The following is a 9,106-nucleotide window of genomic DNA, read 5'->3' on the forward strand; positions in this document are numbered from 1 at the left end:
GAAGAGTTGAAGTAGATCAATCCAAGAATGGGACCTTTCCTAAAATATCTCTGTATCCTTAATAGCTGCCAAGGTAGATGACTTTCATTTTAAAAACACTAGAAACAAATAAAAAACCTCTAGACACAAGCGAAAATGTTTGTGGGAATGATGTTAAGTAGATATATTTAGTGAAAGATTAGTAATGTAGCATAACATGTTGGAGAGAACTCCAAATCAGAACATAGAAATTACACTATTAACAGAAGACATGCTTGTCCTACACCTCCTGGTAAGTGCCTTATAAGCATTATCCAATTTAATTCTTTCTATGAAGACCTACTCTATAGAGTAGCTACTACTATCAGCCCCATTTTATGATAATCCTGAGGTGATAATCCCAAGTCTGGGAGAGGTTAATTTGCTCATGGTCACACAGTCATCGAGTGAAAGGGTCAGAATTCTACCCAGATTGTTTGATACCAATGCCCCAGGTTGTAACCATGGTAAGTCATGGCTCAGTCATGGATTAGTTATACTATTTTCCTTATTGACTCAATGTCCCTGCTTACCCATAAGAAATAATGCCATGCATGCCTCACAAGCTGCAGTGACAATTGGATCTGGTCAGATAGTTGAGAAAATGTACGGATGTATAGATCTAAAATGAAAGTGCTTTGACAACATGGAAATGCCTGCATATCTAATTCATTTTAATTAAGGTATTTCACCAGCTAGTATTTGACCAGTGTCATCTTGAGCAAATCTTTTAGCTCCTCTAGCTTTAAGTTCCTCACCTAGTAATTGAAGGTATCAGACTGAATGATTCCTAGGTTCTTCCCAGATCTAACGACTCTTTAATTTCTAATAGAAAAGCTATAATTATATGGACACCCCATAGAATCTGTGACTATGGGGTTGGTGGGGAATGAATCCACAAGGGACATGGCAAAATGGGACATGAAATTAGCAGGGACAAAAACTCCATGACAACCATGACCCCAGAGAACAAGTACCTAGAGGGTTTTCTCCCTCTAATTGTCTTTTCTCCTATTATCTCTGCCCTTTACAATAACACATTTAAGAGGATCTCCAGTTGTTGGCATCTCTCTTACTCTGAGTGGACAGCCTATTTTGTGGCCAAAGGGTCCCATCTTGGAGAGAAATAGAATCCACCTGGAAAATTCCTTTGGAAAAGAAATAAGCAATTTCAGCCTTTGGCAAGAGTTCTGTCTTCTTGTGGAATCTGGGTCAAGGTGAGAGGGCAAGATTTAGTGAGAACAGTGGATTCTGTGCTATCTTAACAGCCATGTGGTTCTTCCAGTAGGACCTGTGTAGAGCAAGGTTTATCATCCACAGTCTCTCCAATTCTTTACCTCTCTTCACTTCCACACCCTCTACTGTGGGCTTTTCTTGGGTTCTCTTTCTCTTTTCCCAACTTCTCTGACCTTCATTGAAAAGATTAATCTCTAATCAAAAATTTCAGGGATAATTCTGGGGTGAGGGATGAATGTTGAGATCCAGTTCTGCAATTTTGTAAGGGTGTGATCTTGGGCTCTGTTACCTTCTGTTGTTGTTGTTGTTTCCCCCCACGTGTAAAATGGGGAATAATGGGATTATTTAGAATCTAATGAGACAATGTTTATAAAAGCTAACAAGTTTTAGAAGTCAATAGTTGAGAACTGAGTTAAAAATAAAAAAGAAAAGAGTGGAGGGAATAGGGACAAAGGAAGTAAATGGACAGATGAAGCAAGATTTCAAGACTGGTGAAAGGTAAGATGTAGATATTCATGATAACTTCTCCTTTTGGAATTTCCTTTTGGAATTTCCCAGTAAGTTTCTGGGGCACCTGGGTGGTTCACTTCGTTAACTTTACTGACTTTCAGGAGAATTTCCCAAGATCCCATATTCTTGTCTAGATTTTCCAACTTTTCCATCCCAAGGACTCTCCGAATTTTCTTTTATTTAAGGAGTCTGTTGTTATAATAATATTAATTAATTTGATTTCCATGTTAATATATGGCTTTGATTGATAATTTCTGAGTAGCAAAAGGCAAGCAGCTCACCAATTAATGATATAATAATGTACTCATGTACAATGCCACTGGCCTTTTGAAATACTTCCAATAGTTCTCTCTGGTGATCTTCAGAGTCCCTGCAGGTCTGGAGGCACTGGTGTGGGTAACACAGATATCAGAGATACCTCATTTCAAGGCATTGTTGGTGTGTCTCTTTTAACCTTTTCTGTTACTTATATTGTTCTAATTCATTGAAACATCTTGGCTTTCTTTACCTGATTTTGTACTCTGCACAACCTTGCAAACTGGCCACAAGCTCAGTAGTCAGAATTGGAAAGGATTTGTTTAGCTAGATGCACATAGTAAAATCTCCAATTAATATTGGAAATAATAATAATTAAAAAACCAGTCACCGTTTCTTTAACTTGTCTTGGGAAATGGTGGACACGTGCAAAAATTTATTTTTATTATTATTTATTATTATTATTAATTTATTAATTATTAATTTATTTCCTTTGCTGTGCAGAAGCTTTTGATCTTGACGAAGTCCCAAAAGTTCATTTTTGCTTTTGTTTCCTTTGCCTTTGGAGACATATCTTGAAAGAAGTTGCTGCGGCCGATGTCGAAGAGGTTACTGCCTATGTTCTCCTCTAGGATTTTTTTTTCCTTTTAAAAAAATTAATTTATTTTTAAAATTTCTTTTCAGTGTTCCAAAATTCATTGTTTATGTACCACACCCAGTGCTCCATGCAATATGTGCTATCCTCTAGGATTTTGATAGATTCCTGCCTCACATTGAGGTCTTTTATCCATTTCAAGTTTGTCTTTGTATATTGTGTAAGAGAATGGTCGAGTTTCATTTTTCTATATATAGCTGTCCGATTTTCCCAGCACCATTTATTGAAGACTGTCTTTTTTCCACTGGATATTTTTTCCTGTTTTGTCGAAGATTATTTGACCACAGAGTTGAGGGTCCATATCTGGGCTCTCTACTCTGTTCCCCTGGTCTATGTGTCTGTTGTTGTGCCAGTACAATGCTGTCTTGGTGATACAGCTTTGTAGTAAAGCTTGAAATCTGGCAACGTGATGCCCCAGTTTTGTTTATCTTTTTCAACATTTCCCTAGAAATTCGGGGTCTCTTCTGGTTCCATACAAATTTTAGGATTGTTCATTCCAGCTCTTTGAAAAATGCCGGTGGAATTTTGATCAGAATGGCATTGAAAGTATAGATTTCTCTAGGCAGTATAGATATTTTAACAATGTTTATTCTTCTGATCCATGAGCATGGAATGGTCGTCCTTCTTTTTGTGTCTTATTCATTTTTTTTCACGAGTGTTCTGTAGTTCCTCGAGTACAGAACCTTTACCTCTTTGGTTAGGTTTATTCCCAGGTATCTTAGTGTTCTTGGTGCTATAGTAAATGGAATTGATTCTCTAATTTCCCTTTCTATATTTTCATTGTTAGTGTATAAGAAAGCAACTGATTTCTGTACATTGATTTTGTATCCTGCCACATTACTGAATTGCCATTTTCTAATAGTTTGGGGGTGGAGTCTTTTGGGTTTTCCAAATAAAGTATCATGTCATCTGCAAAAAATGAGCAGAAGACATAAACAGACACTTCTCCAAAGGAGACATACAAATATCTAATAGGCACATGAAAAAATGTTCATCATCATTAGCAATCAGGAAGATCCAAATCAAAACCACATTGAGATACCACCTTACACCAGTAAGAATGGCCAGAATTAACAAGACAGTAAACAACAAGTGTTGGAGGGCATGTGGAGAAAGGGTGGGAATGCAAGCTGGTGCAGTCACTTTGGAAAGCAGTGTGGAGATTCCTTAAGAAATTAAAAATAGCGCTTCCCTAGGACCCTGCAATTGCACTACTGGGTATTTACCCCAAAGATACAGATGTAGTGAGAAGAGGGGCCATCTGTACCCCAATGTTCATAGCAGCAATGGCCAGAGTTGCCAAACTGTGGAAAGAACTAAGATGCCCAATGGACAAATGGATAAGGAAGATGTGGTCCCTATACACTATGGAGTATTATGCCTCCAGTATTATGAATACCCAACTTTTGTATCAACATGGGTGGGACTAGAAAAGATTATGCTAAGTGAAATAAGTCAAGCAGAGAGAGTCAAGTATTGTATGGCTTCATATCCTTTGTGGAGCATAAGGAATAACATGGAGGACATTGGGAGATGGTGGGAAGTGAGATGGGGGAAATCGGAGGGTGACACAAACCATTAGAGACTGTGGACTGTAAGAAACAAACTTAGGGTTTTGGAGAGAAGGGGGTGGGAATATGGGTGAGCCTGGTGGTGGGTATTATGGAGGGCATGTATTGCATGGAGCACTGGGTGTGGTGCATAAACAATGAATTTTGGAACACTGAAAAGAAATAAAATAAAACAGAAAAAAAAAGATACATATTGTCATGAAATAGTAGAACAATCCACAATTCCTTATCTTTTTGGGAATGATGAGTCACATGAAATACCTTTATCTCTGGCTGCCTCTGTCACCAGAAGAGGGCACGGATTGCATGGAGCACGGGTGTGGTGAAAAAACAATGAATACTGTTACACTGAAAAGAAATTAAAAAAAAAAAAAAAAAGAAGTGGAGAGTTCTACTGCAAGTGATTGATCAGAAGCCTGACTTCTTTTCACCGAATTGATTGATTATGTTGGTGTATTGGGGGATGTTGTGCATGAGAGTTTATGTTTTCAAAATATTTTCATTGACTCCAACTCACCTTGGATAAAATTGTGAAGAAGTTATATTGGCCACACTTTAGGAGTCAAAAGAAAGATTTCCAAGTTCATAAAAGCATAGTTGAAATGAAATAAAATAATTTAAGTTTTGCTTCCAAAAGTGGTGGAAGAACCATTTGTTCACCATGTATTTGTTCAGTAACACAAATACTTGTATACAAGGTGCTTATTGGTAATAGTGAAACATGTCCACTAGACCGTGTGCTGTATAGAGCTTCATCAGCTCAGAGTGCCTGGTGGTGGTGGTCCATGAAAAGCAGCATCAGCAGTTTACACTCCAGCTGACTGGGAGATAACAGAGTAATACCAGACAGAAATAAATACAGTCATTGACTAACGATATTCTTGAGTCTCAGCTTAGAGAACATCTAATTTAGAAAATAATTTATGTGAAGAACTTCTTGATATTTCAGTGTTAGTTTGCTTTATTTTTCCTTCACAGAGAGGAATGATAATGGGGATGATAGTTGCCAACATTTATTGAGCCCTTACTGTTTTAAGTGCTTTATGTCAGTCAGTCCTTGCAGCAACCCTCTGAGGTGGTAAGTACTCTTGGCCCTGTTTATAGATGAGGCAACTGAGGCACAGGGGTTTAATAACCTGCTAAAGGTGACACAGCCAGTAGGCAAAAGCCCGGAAATTCTGAAAGTCTGTTTTCTCTGTGATTCCCTCTTCCCTTCATTTCCCCTTCCCCTCTCCCTTTCTGTCTTACTCTGTGCTTACTTTTAAGGATTTATATCTATCTTAACAGCTTTTGTTCCTGTAAATATAGGGTTCTTGAAAATTGATTAAACACAGAGAGGTTTAAAGAAGGAAATCAGAATCATACCATTCATTACTTCAGGCAGTTGTATTTGTTTCCTGTGTTTGTATGTGTGTGTGTGTGTGTGAGAGAGAGAGAAAGAGACAGAGAAATTCTAAGAGACAGAGATATTTTATAAAGCAAAAAAACCAATTTTCCTTCAGGAAGGTAGAATCATTTTGTACCCTCATCAGTAGTAAATATGAGTGTCCCATCCCTTGATTTATGCCTTTTATATTAAAGGCATTACTACATTGTCTTTTTTAATGCATTGTGACTATTTTTCCCTTATCAATTGTATTTCAAAAGTATTTTTGTTAAGTGGGTTTTTCTCACCTAACCAAATTTTAAATTGTCATATTTTACTATTATAATTTCTGTTTTGGTGTTATATTTCAGACATTTTTCCACATACCAAGATTATATAAATGCATATCAAAATTTATCCTTTTCTATCACTTTGAAATACTAATTTTATCATATTTAAATTCTTAACTGATATTTAAATTTTCCTAAAATGTCTATAAGATCTATAGATACATGTCTATTTTCTTGTTCTTTTTTTTAATATTTTACTTATTTGTTTGACAGAGAGACAGAGAGGGATCACAAATAGGCAGAGAGGCAGGCAGAGACAGAGAGGGAAGCAGGCTCCTCACTGAGCAGAGAGCCTGATTTGGGACTTGATCCCAGGACCTGAGATCATGACCCGAGCCAAAGGCAGAGACTTAACCCACTGAGCCACCCAAGTGCCCATAACACATGTCTATTCTCATAGGAATAGTGAATGATCAGTGTTCACAATGATTTTTAATATTTGAAAGTTCATGTCTTTTTAATTATTAATATTTTTTCAAAAATTTCTTAGCTGTTCTCATTGATTTAATGTTTCATCTGAAGGAAGGACAGGTGGTTATGGAGTATAGGCCATAATTGCAATCTACTATGAACCTGTTAATGACCTCTAACATGATGACTGTATCAATAAAACATATGACATATAGCTGTGTGGTACTTGGTTTTTAAACTTATTTACTTTTCCTCTGCATCAGGGCCCATCATAGTGTGATGCGGGTTGTCAGTTAACCAACTGTACTCAAGCTCAAGCAAACTAAATAAAAAATTGTTTATGTGCTTTGTGTCTTCATGACCCTGGGTGGTTTGATTTGTTTCTACATGAGGTCTGAATCTACAGCTGCGTAGAGGCAATGATTCCTCACTATCTACAAGGTCAGTGATGCCTCAGAAAATCCCTCAAATTAACCCATACAACTGTAACACTGTTGACATTCCTAACCATGGGTACAGCTGTCATTCATGGTTATCTGTAAGCAATCCATGATAATAATAGCCAACACCTATTGGACAATTACTGTATACAGAATTGTGTGCTGAGCATCTCCATGAATTTTCTTGTAACTGTCCTAGTAATTTCATAGTCCAGGGGTTCTTTATTTTGTCATTTCACTTTGAGTAAATCAATCTTAGTGTTTTTAAGCTACTGGGAGAAGCTCATAAAACAAGAAGGTATCAGACAAAATTCCAAAGTCTGAATCTTTAACCACAGTACCATGTTTTTTCTCAAGCAGTAAAGTACCCTAAAATTGAAAAAATGATAGGGTCAATAATGAGCTGTACTGCCTTCCCTTTGGTATACATAGTACGAAGACTTCCCTAAGAAGACTAGTTCCATAACTTTATTGGGTACATATACTGTGCCTCAAGAAAATATTATCAGAGTGATAACTTATGATATAGTTTTCCAGGTCAGTTAGAAGATGATACATTAACTGTATTCATATAAAAGTTTGTGAAAGTATTACAAAGAGTATAAAAAACTTTTCATAAGGACAAAAGAGGAAATTTCAAAACATTATCTAGATGGCCATGTGGGCCTGAAGAGCTATCTCAGTTTTAAACTAGAGTGATTCTACTTATGGTCTTGTAAAGCAGTGGTTATATAATGAATTATCAGAGGTTTTAAAAAACTTTTAATGAATGGTCTCTGTAATAATCACTTCATTTATATATTTTAGTTCTCAAATTCAAACATATCTCTTTAATTTCATGAGACTTTATGAAATAATTGAGAACCTAAAGCACTTTTTTTCATTTTTAATTTCAATTCTATTAGGTAACATATAATACATCATCATTTTGAAGCACTTTTAAAATCACTCTTCTTAATAATTTGAGATGAAGAGCTGGGTCTTTTCATCAGTACGGTGAGACATTGGTCTTTCCCAGCACTCCGTGGAGGGAAAAAACAGCACATATGGGAATTGTAATACTGTCATCTCACCTGAGTCAGCAGTGCATTCTCTTCTCTCTTTCCTGATTTTAGAAGCAGCAAGCCAATGATTGGGGGAGGAAATATTACACGGATCACCTATTTCATCCTTTTGGGATTCTCTGATTTTCCCAGAATCCTAGCAGTGCTCTTTGTTGTATTCCTGCTGATTTACATTTTGACTCTGACTTGGAACCTGTGCCTCATCATCTTAATAAGGATGGACTCTCACCTCCACACACCCATGTACTTCTTCCTCAGTAATCTGTCGTTCATAGATATCTGCTATGTGACCTCTATAGCTCCCAAGATGCTCTCCAACTTTTTCCAAGAGCAGCAGACCATCACCTTTGTGGGTTGTGCTGTTCAGTACTCTGTCTTTTCAACCATGGGACTGAGTGAGTCTTGTCTCATGACAGCCATGGCTTATGACTGATATAGTGCCATTTGCAATCCACTTCTCTATTCATCCATCATGTCACCCACCCTCTGTATTCGGATGGTGCTGGGATCCTATTTGGCTGGACTCTCTGCTTCTCTATCCCAGTTGTGTACCATGTTTCAGCTCCACTTTTGTGGGCCTAATGTCATCAAGCACTTCTTCTGTGACATGCCCCAACTGATAATCCTGTCCTGCACTGACACTTTCTTTGTGCAACTGTTGATTGCTATATTAACAATGTTCTTTGGGATAATAAATGCCCTCATTGTCATGATATCCTATGGCTATATTGTTATGTCCATCATGAAGATCACTTCAGCCAAAGGCAGGTCCAAGGCTTTCAACACTTGTGCTTCTCATCTGACAGCGGTTTCCCTCTTCTATACTTCAACTGTCTATGTCTATTTGAGTTCCAGCTCTGGCGGTTCCTCCGGTTTTGACAGATTTGCATCAGTATTCTACACTGTGGTTATTCCGATGTTGAATCCCTTGATTTACAGTCTGAGGAACAAGGAAATCAAAGATGCCTTGAAGAGGTTACAAAAGAAGAGATGGTCCTGCTGAGGTTCTGTCCAAATTTGTCCTCTCAGAAACCTTAACCCCCAGTAACATACACAGGAATGAACTCTAACAAAATTCATATGGCCTTTGGGTAAAGAAAGGTTAATTCAAGACAGATAATATGCCAAATGGAATGAGAGCTGACTTGATTCCACACAAGCATAATACCTTTAAGTCCTGGAGGTTCATACTTTCACCCTACATGAAGAGTGGCTTCATCATTTATTAGT

At 37.4% G+C, this 9,106-nt stretch overlaps 1 pseudogene across 1 annotated transcript; it reads left to right on the forward strand.

The window, feature by feature from the left end:
* The first annotated feature begins 7,940 nt into the window (after positions 1 to 7,940).
* On the forward strand, positions 7,941 to 8,879 carry LOC308351109 (olfactory receptor 5AN1-like; annotated as a pseudogene). Its single transcript has one exon. The product of its transcript is annotated as an olfactory receptor 5AN1-like (transcript).
* The last annotated feature ends 227 nt before the right edge of the window (positions 8,880 to 9,106 follow it).

The sequence above is a fragment of the Martes martes genome (assembly GCF_963455335.1).
Source record: "Martes martes genome assembly, chromosome: 10".
Lineage (NCBI taxonomy): Eukaryota > Metazoa > Chordata > Mammalia > Carnivora > Mustelidae > Martes > Martes martes.